The following is a 13,609-nucleotide window of genomic DNA, read 5'->3' as shown; positions in this document are numbered from 1 at the left end:
CCCCGCACACACGGAGTTCAGAGGGCCGATGCACACTTGGGCCGGGTGGGAAGGCCCAGGTGCCTCCCCTGGCAGGGACAAGTTTGCCAGAGTGTCCTGCAGCAGCCTCGGCATCTGTGTCGGCCCTTTGGCCCACGGGCAGTGCTGTGCTGCGAGGCCTCGGCAATGAGCGTGGGCAGCGCCTTGGGGCTGTTTGACGGATTGATGGCGCCTCCTGAGCTGCCCCTCAGGGGAATGTCCCCTGGATGTGGCCTTCCTGGGGTGGGGATTGTACAGGCGAGCCCGCTTGTGTGAGGGAGGATGAGTGTCCCCTGCCTGTGAGCAGAGGCTCCAGCACAGCCCCAGGACTCTCTTCCTCCCTTCCCGGTTGTGGGCAGCGTGTGCCAACGTGGCGTCGGCAGAGGAGCCTGTGGGCTCTGGCCTCCCCTGCCCGAGCGTGGCCCGAGCTGATTTTCAGGACAGCTGCTGCATTTGGCTTTCCTGTGGATGCGTTCTCCTGCCTTAGTGCTGTTTCCCTGTGCCCAGAGCAGAGGCAATTGAGCACTAGTGTCACCCTGATTGTATCTGAGGTTCCCTTGGGCAGCCCAAGGGCCAGCCCAAAGCCACAGTCAGGGGAAGGAGGGGTGGGCTTGGGTGGTCTCAGCCTCTTTATTCAGTTTTGCCATGATGGGCAGATGTCCTTCCCGGCAGTGTTGAAGCCAGTTTTCATAACATTTAATCTCTCACAATCACTGAAAGGAGCTTTTGTCTGCTAAGGTGCGTGATTTAATTCGAGCGTTCTGCCTAGATGTCTTGCTCTTTTTGACTCAGAAGAAAAAACCTGTAAGTCAACAAATTATAAAGATATTAAGAGAATACTGTAATCAGTGTTTGAGATAACGAAGAAAGTATAAAAATTTTTCTGTGTCCTACAGTCAAACCGATAAATTGAAATAACTACTGCAGCAACAATACTTAATATAATATCTATTATTATTTTTATATACAGAGTTGTAAATTCTTAAGATCTGAATAAAACCAGGAAAATGTTTTAGTTGCAGCAAAAAAAGTCAAAGTCATGATGTTTCTCATACAATAATATCTGTTCTGTGCAGCTGCTTGAAAAATTTGCATGTAATATCAAGAAAAGAACATCTGCTACTCAGCATGCAGGAGACCACCAAAGCTTCTGTAGAGAAGAGGTGGGAGGAATGGATTGATAAGAACTAGATCATGATGAGCAAAACACAAAGTGGCATCCCACTGAATGGCATGACCTCTATTATCGCTTTCTAAGTCATTTACTCCCACTTCTCAACTGGGAAGTAGTGCTCATGATGATGGAGGTAGCTGCCATCGGCAGGTTAAGCTGATGGTAAATTTGCTAACATGGGATTATGTTCATGGAATGAATGTTTTCCAGAACACGTAAAATACAAACTTTCAACGTGACAAAATCATTTATACGAGCTTTTGAGCGCATTGCCTAACACTGTCTTCCAACAGGTACAGAGCTAAGGTGGGGAAGCAAAGAACTAAAGTACTATAAAAGACTGATGAAAGTGTGGAAAATGATAGCAGAGTAAATGTGTAAGGATCCATTTGTGACTAATCACACGTAATGAGAGACAATGGAGTCAGATGTATAAAAAAGCTCTTGTTTCAGGCAGGTTTTTAGATTCATAAGGGCCCTGTTTTTTTATTTCTGTTTAGTTCAGTAAAGTCTTTCACTTTTAATGGTTCACTACACTGAAAATCAAGAAATTGCAGCATGGAGTTCTCAAATGAAGTTGCTACCTGCACAGTGCAAAGAAACCCACGTGTGTTTTCCTTTCTGAGTATCTTGGTAATTCAGAAATTTGGTATTAAGAGCATCTAAAATATTATCTAAAATGTGTGGGGTTTGTTTTATATATATACACATAGGCAAAGACTGTTAGCTAACCTTTCTTTTTAAGAATGGTAATAAACCATCTGGTTTTATTTCCGTTATTTTCTTATGCCTATGTTACTTGTCTTTCTCTATCCTTCTGTACTGTCCATGTTAATGAAAATATACAATTTGGGTTAATTTCAGGAACCCATTTATAATGCAGCACTGCTCAAAAGATGTTTTAAGATGGGCTATATTTGGGTTGAGAGGAGCACAATTATCTAATAATCTAATAATAATTTAAAAATCTGTGCTACCATCTGTGCAAAAGCCCTGATAGAGGCTCTACTTCAGCACAGTATGACTTGTTAAAACATGAATCAGTGTCTTTAGTGGGCAGGTGTTTTTCTAGTTTTTTTTTTACTACAAGAGCAATCTTTCTTCCCCCCATTATATGTAGAAGTCCATTTCTAGGAAAGAAGGGTAGCTAAGAGAGTATTGCTGTTATAAAATGTCATTGTACTTGTTATGTGCAACACTTCTGATTAATAGGTTCTGTAAAACAGAGGGAACTGAATTTTTAGTATAATCTGGAGAATTTTGTAAGTTACAACACTGTGAAGTGCCAAGCATGGCTATTAGTCACAGAGGGATTTAAGACTTTTGCTTGTTTAATCAGCGAACAGAAATATTCAAGAAAAGTGTAATTTTGTGAGTCACTACCACTGAGCTATTTTTTGCAGAAATTATTTTCTAATTTTGAGCAATGAGCAAAGCTGTTCAAAACCTGTTCTCTCTTCTGCCAAGCACCTGTGAGCCCCTGGAGTGCAAGCTTGTGTGCAGTTATGGTGCTGGCCCCATGTAAACATAGATGCAGATCATTTCAGAGTTTCAGCTTAATCTAGAAATAACAGCTGCGTATATAAAAATATAAACACAGTTCTAGTCACACATAAATAAATTCTACACTCTGAAATCTGAAATTCATTCTGCCTTCAGAGCCTGAGGAATAAATGGTAAGTAACATGAACAGAAAAGGGTAAATGAGACCCTCAGGAGGCTGCCTTATGCACCTTCACCTCCTGCACAGTCACAGACAACTTTTGCTTAGCCAGCTGGAGTGACTTTTGTTCAGAAAGCTTCTGTCAAGCCCTACTTTTTTTGGTATTCTCTTAGTCTGAATGACCTGGGGATTGGGTTAGGAGGAAGGTAAGCAGAGGGGAAAAGAAAAGAAAGGAAACAAACAATTATGTTTTAAGACATTTTGGCTTCCTCCATGTATTGTGCATAAAATAAAGATGTTAGTAGAGTTTTCTCCCCCTTCTCTCGTTCTAACTGTGGAAAAAAGGTAGGATATGATATTTGGTTACCTGTCTGGACTCAGGCAGCAAGGAAGATCCAGGAAACTTGTATATTCAGAATGGGATTGAAACACACAGAAATAGGTATTTCCTGGTAACTATTCTGTGGCAGGGACTTCAAACCTCAGACTGAAATCTGAAATACTCTCCATTGCTTCACCAAATAGCCATAAAATGTAAAAACAAGGCTTTTTAGCTATCTTCTGGAGCATCCTGTTGTGTAATGACTTCTAGATGTTTCTTTTAAAAACACTTTGGAACAGAGTTTATATATGAGACACTTCTCAAAGTTGTGTCAAGTAAGAGACATTCTGATAGGCAGCTTCTCATTAATATTTGCCTCTTGTGAGTCATAATTCATTTTGTCACAGACTATAGCGGCAGTACTTGGCTTTTATTAGAATGATAGCTTTGTTGACTATTCAGTGTTTGGAGCCATTGAATAACAAGGGTCATTTTGTGCCTCCTCTGTCACCATGACCTTCAAAATAGTGCTTTACTTTCCACTTCAGTCTAACATCCTGCTTTCATTTACTCCGTGGTTCCATGGTTCAATAGCACTTAGAGAGATGCTGACAGCAAATGGAAAAGTTTGAAGATACTCTTGTTTAAAATAAGACTGTCTATACATGTTGTATTCTAAATATATTTTCTTTCTCTTCCCAGATTAATGACAGTTACTTTTAATGATAGCTTTAGTTTTGTTCTTCAACAATTTTTTGTTTGTTTGTTTGTTTGCTTTTTCATTCCCTCCATCCTTTCCCCCTACCCTACCATCTTATATCTGTATAAGAAGTTAGTACCTCCACCTTTGGATGAAAAGCATAATATCTTCCAAAGGTATTGTAAATGTTATGTACTCTGCTCACTGCAGCTGACATGAAAGCACAGCCCAGGGAAGGGAACACTCTGAGGTTCTCTGACAATCCTGAGCTACTCTTCCATCCTGTACAAGTAGGAGCTATTTCTTCTCATCTGTCCTGAAGCAGCCTCTGTGCTAGGATTGACAAATCCATACTCCAGGACTCAAGGAAACAAATTTAACTTCCAGATGGGATGTTGACTCACAGAAATGTTCTTGCATTCATAGGGATAATGGAGACACAGAAATACACCTACATGGACAGTACAGTCTAACAGGAATGCAGAATCTTGCTGGAACTGGGTCTGAAATTTGGCTTGAATAAAGTAACTGTAACACACAAGTAGCTATTCTGTATTTCCCTTTATGCTTTAGACATGTATTTCACTACTCTTCATTCTGAAATATATGCTTCCCATAATATCATCTTTTATCTTTTAAATTAACTTAAGTATTTGTGATGTGATGTCCTTTGAGAGATACAACACAGCATGGAACATTTTTGCAACATTGAGAATATTTGGATATTTTCCTTTAGTTTCATTTGATGACAATCTGTACTGTTTTGACCAAAATTGCTATGTGTTTAACTTTTGTGTTACTCATAGTAAAACAATAATGAAGAAATCAGATTCTGTTAATGTTGGCTGTCCTGTTTGATGGTGACTCTTGTTTTTTTGACAGTCTTGGAATGTACTCCCTAAGCCATCTCTTCTCACATTCCTTGATGGCGTTTCAACTCCTTCAGTCAGGAGTAAAAGCAGGGCACTCAAGTGAATTAATTTTATTAGAAGTTTTTAATGACCTTCATGTATAAAATCAAGTGAGTTTTGTGTGATCTGTCTTTATTTGATCTGTTATTAACATTGGACATACTTGATCAGGCACAGAAGATGCTCTTTCAGTGCCCAGTACTTTGAGTACCATCAGTATTTGATGCCCAGGGGAGTGCACTCCAGTTGTGTGGTGCCTTTCTGAATATGTATTTCAGGTGATTAACTCAGGTAGGAGGAGGCTGTTGGATGTTACATTTATTGTCTCATTGTTTGCTGTTGTCATTTTAATACTTCTTTTTACCAGCCTGTTCATGCATTTGTTCATTCCTACGGCTTATGTTATCACTTATACACAGATGACTTATAGATCCACAATTCCTGTTGGTGTTCCCAGACTTCGCCTTTGTATTTCTCTGCCTGCATCATCTCCATAACTGGATACACAGTAATCTTTTATTACAAACAAAGACGTTGAAACGGATTCTTTTTAATCCTGTTGTGTATGTTTTCTGCTCATAAGTATTTCATGTCTCAGATATTGCTTCTCTTTCCCTATGCTACAATACTGCATGAGAGTTTTAAAATGTTCCTTATAATTTATTGCATAATTAACAGATTGATTGCAGATCAAAGCTGGGGTTTTTTTCCTATTAATTGCATGGGGTTTTCTTGGTTTTGTTTTTTTTCTTTTAAATGCAGCTCTTCAGGTATTTTAATTTTGTTTTTACTGCTTATATTATAGCTCAAAAAAATCTCTGAAACAAATGATCCCTGGTCTCTGCAAGTCAGGAAGAGCACAAATTATACTATAAGACTACCACTTTTCAGTCCAGTGACCTAAATTTTAGATTACAGCAAATACAAAAGCTACTGCCTGCTTTTTACCATGCGCAATCACATTTATATGATTTGACTTCTTTTTGTAGACTTGCCCAGAATATCAATTCTGTTTATAAATCGTGTCTACTCTTTTTCTTTCCTAAACTGTAGTAGCTATAAATATAGCAAGAAGCATTTTTGAACAGCTTTTTCCTCTCTGGTATCTTCTATATTAGATCTTCCTGACTTTTAACAGCATCATTTGTCAACTTGCAATGTACTTTCAGTTTTGATTTAAACTTTATCTTCAGTTAATTTTTTCAGAATATCTACCCTTTTGTTATGTGCTATTTATCATTTAATTTTTGGCTTGGCACATGTTCTTTTTATTCAATATACACTTCATGTTAAAAATATTTAAATTACTTAATAAGACATAGTCAGAGATTGACAACACAGCTGTCATTATTGCTTTACCTTGCTGGCAGTTATATGAATTGTATTTTAATTTTTTGCCAATGTCATTCTTATGCCCTTATAAAATACCATGTTTAATTTATTTGCAGAAAGTTGTCAGTATGACAGCCATAAATACACACAATTATTACAACATTAATGGTTTCTTATCATTAAGGGACTGTCCCTTCTGATGTTTTTATAAGTGGTATGTTGATATTCATTAAAAGTGGCTAATCTTGTTCTAAAATTGTGGTGAAGGAGGCATCAGCATGCTGCTTGTACTGAGCTGGAGAACCAGCCTCAGGAGGAAAGGTGGAAATCCAACAGGGAAAGCAAGGACATGGTTAAAAATTTGGACATAAAATTTGGGGTAATTCCTGTGTACTGACAGGTCAGATACAGACTTAGAGTTCATACTGAAAATCAAAAAATCTTTGGAAGAGATAACATCCAATGTGGAGAGCAAGTGAGATAAGATGCTACCAGGGAAAGGATTTATTGCTACATGGGGTAAGCAGCAATTTAATTCCCTCCATCATTGCCAGCAATTCTTGTGGGACTGGACTTTTGAAGATTGACAGTTGTAGCACGGGTGCACAAAGTTAACTTGTACCTAAGCTTTTGTCACAGCTTGAAAAGTAAATAATTCAGCTGGTGAGTAAATGGACTGAAGGTATATCAGAGAACCTTGTTTGCACACTGTCAGCAAAAAACCCATAGATTTCTCATGGTACAGATCTGTAAATTTGTTAGAACTCATTGGGTTGATTTATATTCTCTATGGTTCACTGGGTGTGGTACAGCTGAGTTGCTAGGGGGTGAGATGTGGCAAAGGGACCCAGCTGGGAAAGGATGTGTTTGTCAGACAAACAAAGGATGTGTTTAGTTTTGCTGTGTTCAAGCTTCATGTGATGACAGACTAAACCATTCTTGTAGAAGTTGAGAAGCTGTGGATTTTTTATTCCAACTCCTTATGTAGCTGTTGTGTGTGGCTACCCCTCTCTCTCACCCAGGCAATACAGCTGGTTTTTGCACAGAGCTGTTTAATTCCTGTGAATTATGCACTTGGCTTCTTGAGGTTGAGTCTAATCAGACTTACCCCCTGGCAGGAAATGTATTGATAAGTGCAAGGTTTGTGCAGCCACCAGAAATTTCAGGGACTGGCATGTAGCTTGTAGCACACTAGGGATGTGGGATGCAGTGCTCAGCCGTTGGTTGGGTAGGTGTGCTTGGAGACATGAAGAACATGCAACTGCTTTCTTCTTGGGCTTCCACAAGAGTAATAATGCTGCTGTGCGTTAATTTCTAACAGCCCACAACAAATACTGCTGGGAAATGGATAATAAGTCATGAAAACATTAGATGCTAACAGCACGACAAGTGCTTTTAGCTGTCCTCAGGGGTTATGAAAGATGAGATTGCCTCATCACTATGGCTTGTGGCCAAGGAACTTATGTGGGAAGGTCTGGAATAATGAACAGGCAGTACTGGAAGATAGTTTGGTGGGGTTTTATGGAGCAGAAGACTGAAAACAAAAGTATCAAGAGAGAGGACAAAGAGCCTTGGGCTCAAGGAGCAGAATCCTGAGCCCTCCGTTACCACTCATGGTTATCTGGAGACACCAACAGGCTTCAGCTCATGTCTGAGGTGGGAGCTAGAGCCTGGCTTGTGGAATACCTATGCCTAATGCCATGAGTGGTTTCATGAAGAACCACCAACTGGCCTTTTTTTACAAAACTGTAACTCATAATCAACCATTTGCATCCAAAATTAAATTTTTGGTCACATAATGTGTATCTAGTCTTCTATCAGAAAATCCTAACAGTAGCCATAGATAGACTTTTTATAAATTAAAGGATTTTTTTAAAATATTGATTTCACAGAAATATTTTCCATTCTTTTGTGTTGTATTCATTTTCTCTTTTGTTTTGAAAATAATTTTAAGCTTTGTATCCTATAAGCTTATAAACATTAACATGCAAAAATATTAGCAAGATGAAAACAGACATTCAAAACAGATGTTTAGAGAACTTTACCATCCACATCTCTCTAACACACTGGGGGTTTTTTTCTGACCAAATCCATGGTGGTCTCAAGGCTTATCTTCTTTTTCTGTCATCTTGCTTCTCATCCAAGCAATATTCTTTCTAAAGTTCTTCTTAAGCTGATAATACTACTACAGTCAGAGGAACTGGTTTTTATGTGTTCTCATTTTATTTTCCCCTTTCCTAAATACAGATTGATTATTCTGTATTCATAAATACCAACTCACTTTGATAGATTCATTAAATCCTTTTCTCATGTGCTATGTTTCTTTATTTCATATCCGTACTGGCAATTTGGATTTCCCAACACAAGGCATTTCAGTGCTCAGGATTTTTTTGCATTCTTTTAGATGTTACAAATTCCATTTACAATTTTCAATCTTAATATGATGAATAATATTCGTATTTCCTTTTTTTTCTCTTATTCAGTTGCTCTGTTGTTAAGTACTAATGTTATTAACGAACACAGAAGCAGTATTTTTATTTGGGGACTATAACTAAATTGACTTTGGCTGAATGTCAGTGGAAATTAAGTTTCTTTCTTCATTTTTCATCTTTCCCTTTTATGGCTTAAGAAACTTTTGCTGTTTATTAAATCTTCCTCCAGAATTGGAGCTTAGCTTCAATTCTAATAAATCTCAGTTGATCTGTACACTTAAAGATTTCCAAAATGTATGCTTGTTTTCAATCTAGTTTTGTAAATAGTTTTGTATCTTTCTGCATTTGATACCTTTCTCTTCATATCTTGTCCTGCTGCCTATCCTGGAAATTCCTAGTAAGTTTTTAATCTTTGCCTTGATACATTTTTAGCATTTGCTGTAGGGGAGGACTTGAACTCTTGATTTTCACTTCTTCTTTTTTTTTTTTTTTTTTTTTTGTTTTTGTTTTTGTTTTTGTTTTTGTTTTGTTTTTTGGCTACCCAAGTTTCTGATTTTCAAAAGTAAAAAAAAAAAAAAAAATAAATCTATTAGCCCAGTATTATTTCACCAACTCATCTTGCAGTAAACTCGCTGCATTATTAAATTTTTATCATGTAACTATCTCAGATAAAATTTATTATTGTTTTACAACATAGAACTGTAAATGTCCTAAGGTCAAAGCAAAGCCTTCTCCTGTATTTGTGACTTATTTGTCCCTACCAGCTGTCCTGTTAAATGTTTCCATATTACTAGATGTTTTAAGAAGACCTTTGACTCTGCAGTCTTTATTGGCAAAGGTGAGGTCACACGTAAGTGCGTATTTCCAGCCTTTCTTCATCTTGGATTGTTACAGCTTCTCTATTAAAATATAAATCTTTAGATCTGAACTCTTAGATATCTAACTGTAAAACATAAGAATTTCTAGGGCTGCTTTTCTAAACAAACAAACAGAAAAGTCAGAACATGCCTCCCCCCCTAAAAAAAAAGAAAACAAGGCTACAAAATCTTTATCTGAAGGGGTGTATGGTAATGAAAAAGACATTTGAGATTATTTTGTTAAGCTGACAATATGGGCATGTACTAATGCATATAAAAGGAGTACACAGATAAAGTTCATGGTCCTCAATGCCCTTTAGAATGGTTGAAATGCAAATCAGAATTTGTATTTTGTAATCAGTGATGCCTTGGAGAAGCAAATAACAAATTCCTGTTGATTTACAAAGTACAATTTGATACAGAGTGTATTATAAGGCATAAAGAGGCAAGTAAAGTGGCACATTAGGGTACACATTATTAGCTGGTCTATATTTTAGACAGGCATTACCTGTTGTAGAATTGCACTGTAACAGCTCCCACATTGAAAATACTGGGGTTTTTTTGTTGTTTTTGTTTGTTTGGTTTTTTGTTTGTTTGTTTGTTTTTGGTTTTTTTTGTTTGTTTGTGTTTTTTTCTTTTCTTAGTATGATGTTTTTAGAATGTTATTTTTCTATCGTGAAAGATTAAAAAAAAAAACCCCAAAAACCAAACACCAATGAATCCCCAAATGATCTTTGCTGTTTTGACAAAAAACATTATCAGCAAAAGAGGATGATAATTTGTCACTCAGCAATTTTAGAGAGTTCTGCAAAGAAAGAAATAAATTACTTTAATGGTATTATTTCCCAACTGCAATACTTTCCATGGGGTTTTCTGATTTATCTGACTTGTTGATCCATTCCATCTTTCTCATTTATGACATTTTGCAGAAAAATTAAAATGTTTAAGGAACATTAACAACTATTAGAAGCGTGGAGTGCAGGCTGTGGGGAGTATGATAGCGCCAGTCATTTGATCATCGGTGAATGTTTACATTGTTATAAGGAAATCGTAGCAGCTTTTACCTGCTTATCTCTGTAGTGTGGGCCACTAAGATTTAAGAAATTAGTTTTTATTTCAAAACAGGAGATGCAGACCATAATTTCCATCCATGTGTTCTACCTCGGTGTACAGCTGCAAGTATTTGAATAAACCACCATTTTAGACCCATGAGCAGACATGTGACAGACAAATCTCATGACAAGAACTTGAAACAAACTGTTGGGTGCTAGTTTAGTAACAGGGAGGGTGTCCTGGGTAGGTGCTGTGCTGAAACAGTATCATGCATGTAAACTTTGTTCTTCCCTTATAACCTCAGAGGTCTCAACTGCACCAGGCAATGTGTACTTCCTTGGTTTGCAGCAGTCTCTTTGTTGCAGTTCATCTGCTGCTTGCTTGATTTTATTTTTATTTTATATTTATTTTATTTTATTTTCTTTTTTATTTATTTATTTGTAGGGGAGACCAACAAAGCTTAATATCCTTAACACCTAGGAGTACATCCGAGACCCTAAGTCTTTGTGCTCCTGTTGCAGGTGTCTTCAGTAGGTGTAAGGATGAATTCTCAGTGTACAGCATTGGCATCACTAGGCAAGAGCGTGTCCATATTTTCTGTGAAATGTAATGGGAACCTGGATGCACTGAAGTGCTACACAGGACTTCTCTTGTGGAGAGGTGCTGACTGTGGATGATGGATGTGGGCATCACTGGCTGCAGGAAGGACAGTAGATTCCCAGCCTTGGGGTTACTGATTCCAGCAAAGTGTTTTTTGGTGACAGCTGAACAGATGTGCTCCCAGGCCGGTTGTACAGAGAGGCCAAATCTAACACTATTCTGTGTTATCTCAACAATACTTTATTGTAGAGAAAAATAATTAACAGAAGTGCAGCTAAAAACTAATACGTTGCAAGAAACTGTAAAGAAGACACTAATTCTCTTTCAGGTGTCAGTTTGTAATAGAAATTCATTAACAATAAAAACGTGCAGATAAGATGTGAAACAGAAAATAATTTATTATGAAATCACAGTTCTTTACACCCAGCAGTTTGCTGGGTGAAATTTGGCCTATTTTCATGCTGAGTAGGGAACACCCAAGTGGACACTCTGGTAGTCACTACACTGCCTGCTTCTTACTGCGTTTTCTGCTTCCTTGAAGTCCCTGATCCCTCTCAACCCATACACCCACAAAAGGCATTCTTCACGCCGCTTAATGGATCTCTAGGGCATCTTTACGGAGTTACAGCTGTCTGGAACGCAAACAACACATGATCAAGTCTGTTTCCAAGACATTGTGGGAGAGAGGCAGGAGTTGTAGAGCTTGTACAGTTTATCGAAAGTGCACATTTTATCCCTCTCTTGGGTCTAGCTAGCTTTAGGTTTTCAACTGTATTATTTCTTTGCTGCTGTTTTATCTCATTCCTGAAAACCTCTTTGTCTAGCCTCGCTTCCCTCTGTGAGCACTAGACCTCATCTGCTGTCGTGGACTTCTCCTGTACTACATAAATTTGGGAAAGGACATATTAAAAATTAATGTGCAAACTCACTTGAGGGAGAGGAGAAAGAAAGGAAATGTTGCAGAGTTCTCCTCAGGAGCACAGAAACAGATGAGAAAATATTTTTTTTTTCAACTGCAGAAATATCATTGCTGCCTATGGTGAGCAGGATTTGAAGGATGGCAGCATGACAAACTCAAACACATCTGAAGGGATGAGGCTAAGAGTAGTGAAAATTAGCAGAAAGAGATTTGATAACTAAGGACAGCCAAGGGAAGTAGTTTTTGAGCAATGACTCTTTTTTTAAGGTACCATATTAAAAAAACCCAAACTTGTGGGATGAAGAAAAGAGCCTAAGACACATAGTCCTTTTCTATCTACTGCCATCTCTCTCTCTTTTTAATAGTAGCTCAATCTATTTTAATGTGAAATATCTAAGTATATTTATTAACAATCTCAGAAGAGTGTTTGGAGTTTTCTGGAAAGAGGTCCCTTTTTACTGCTCAAATGATTATGGAATATGTCCAGTGTTCATAAATATTTCCACAAAATTGACTGATACTAAAGAAAATGTACAATTCTCAGGGGAGAAAAGAAGTCTGTATGTTATCAATGTCTTGAATACTTAGTGGCCTATGGGCACCCAGCTTGCCATGAAAGACAATTTTTAAATAGATAATATATGCAATAAAAATAATAATAATTAAAATAATACCACAGTACAATGAGCTATGGCATATATTCCAGATCAGAGGAAGATTCATATATCATGTGTATAAGCAGAGCTCTATTCATGGATTATTTGTTTCTATTGCAGCGCACATGCAGCACATGATAGATTAAAGGGCACGATCCAAGTTACAGTTGACATGTTAAAGCAGAGCCGTGCATACAGGTATTATTTATGAAAGAAATATTATATAATCATAAGTTTTCAATAGGGCCTGCTTTCCTTCTCTTTTGAGGCAGAAAAATAGTAAATGAGGTAAAACTCTTGAAGAAAGCACTCGGGGCTTTATTTACAAAGCAATATCTTCCCTGTGGTTTTATCTAGTTAGCTGCTCACACTGGTATTAAATCTTTCTATTCAGAGCTGGTGTTCCACTCATCTTAAAAAGCTGGTGCAAGACTTGACCTCCTTTGCAGCTCATATCCACAATTTAGTGGGGGATCATCCTATGCTTTGCTCTGAGACTTAGCTGAGTGGCTGTAGATTGACACTGCGTTTTTCTGGTAGCTGCAAAGGTGTTCCATGATCCTGCTGTGTCAGGATGAGCTCCCAAAGTGAGGCTGCTTATACCTCACTGCACTTGAGCCTGTGTTGGTCCAAAATGTCACCATTACAGCATTTTTATCTACAGAGCCAGAAGTATTTTCTGAGTGACATTGCTGTCCTTGAATGTCGAGCTATGCCTTGGAGAAATAAATTAGAATCTACACTCCAAAATAAAGCCCTAATCAGGGAAGTACTGGCTATTTTGCCCCTCTTTCTTTTGGAGGAGGAGATAGGAATATAAAAACATATTTTAAAGCTGAGGTAGATCAGCTGGTTAAGAGGGACCTGGTAAAAATACAGGATCAGTCTAGAAGACTCCAAGCAGAACTGCTGTTTTATAACATGTTTTGCCATACTTTGAACGCTGTGGAATCCTGAGTTCAAACATAAAGA

This window comes from Sylvia atricapilla, chromosome 4 (assembly GCF_009819655.1).
Source record: "Sylvia atricapilla isolate bSylAtr1 chromosome 4, bSylAtr1.pri, whole genome shotgun sequence".
In the NCBI taxonomy this organism is placed as follows: Eukaryota; Metazoa; Chordata; class Aves; order Passeriformes; family Sylviidae; genus Sylvia; species Sylvia atricapilla.
This window is presented reverse-complemented; position numbering follows the sequence as displayed.